This window comes from Acanthamoeba castellanii (genome assembly GCF_000313135.1).
Source record: "Acanthamoeba castellanii str. Neff unplaced genomic scaffold scf7180000084587, whole genome shotgun sequence".
Taxonomy (NCBI): Eukaryota; Discosea; order Longamoebia; family Acanthamoebidae; genus Acanthamoeba; species Acanthamoeba castellanii.
In genome coordinates this window covers 25,481-26,428 of record NW_004457666.1, presented here as the reverse complement: position 1 = coordinate 26,428, position 948 = coordinate 25,481, and positions in this window count along the sequence as shown.

The following is a 948-nucleotide window of genomic DNA, read 5'->3' as shown; positions in this document are numbered from 1 at the left end:
ATTGGTCTCATGGAGAAATTGGCCACATCAGTCACAGTCCAGCGCTTGCCCTCCTTGTCACACCACCCATCAGCTAACGCTCACACCACCCTTGCCATCTTGAGGCCACCACCCCACTCAGTTGGTTCCACCAACAGGTTGACACTGTTGTCAGTCCACAGGGTGGGGCCTTCTGCAACCCAAGCGTGTACCCTCATCACCATTCTCAGGTCAAGTACCAGCTCCTCCAACAGGAACACCCCATATCAGGCCACCATCACCACTGTGACCAGGAACAGGACCACTTCACCACCAGGCAGCACCAGCTCTTGCCTCTCAAACTGAATGGCAACACCAAAATTGTGCAGAGCCCCAGTTCCCAGGAGGACCAACACAGGGCAGGCTGGCACAATGTGGAACTCAACTGCCCATGTCATGGAACCCAGCAAGATGGGCAGCCATACAAATCCAAGCATGGTGAGTTCATCACCATTGACACCCACAATCTTGGCACTGTGCCATTGATGGACCACACACTTGATGCCCTGCACAGCATTGTGGCATGAATCAATGAGACCCCTGCGCCCATGTCCACCAATGGCCTCATGCACACCTCCCCAATCCTCACCTCCACCGTCATGGGGACAAACTTCCACCTGGTCATGGTAGTCAGCACTGCATTGGTGGCAACCAATGACACCAGCCCATCCACCAATCACTTGGGTGTGGCTGCCTCACTCAATGCATGAGGGGTCACCTGGCCATGCTCCTTGACTGGCTGACAGTCACCTCCTCACCATGGTGCCCCATCCATGCTTCCCTCTCCACTGGCCTTTCCACACCACTGTTATGCATCCCATGCTCCAAGCACCCTGGGGCCATTGTCACTGGCGTCCTCTTCCTCCTCTGTGCAGCGTTCAACCAGTGTTTTCCACCCTGGCCTGCTACTCTTGCTGCCTTCTCTAGTCC